Source organism: Corvus brachyrhynchos, unplaced genomic scaffold (assembly GCF_000691975.1).
Source record: "Corvus brachyrhynchos isolate BGI_N302 unplaced genomic scaffold, ASM69197v1 scaffold19, whole genome shotgun sequence".
Lineage (NCBI taxonomy): Eukaryota > Metazoa > Chordata > Aves > Passeriformes > Corvidae > Corvus > Corvus brachyrhynchos.
The window spans coordinates 1,491,217-1,491,483 of record NW_008246061.1 but is presented as its reverse complement, the minus strand read 5'-3'; positions in this window follow the sequence as shown (position 1 = coordinate 1,491,483).

The window sequence follows — 267 nt, the reverse complement described above, 5'->3', positions numbered from 1 at the left end:
GAGGTTTGACACGTGCGTCTGTGGCCTTCAGTTCCTGCCTTGTGCACAAAACCCAGCTGTTTTCCTACCAACGCAGCACGGCTCTGCCTCGTTAGGTTGATTTCCCAGCTTAAGGTCTTTTCCTCATATTCAGTACATGTTATGTTATGCCTTGGCCACTGGTCATCACCTTTATAGGACCACAGCATCTCTCTGTCCCAGTGGCATAGGGTTGTTCTGGAATTATATAGGAAACCAACCTTTCCCAGAAGCTGGGGAAAACCAGAT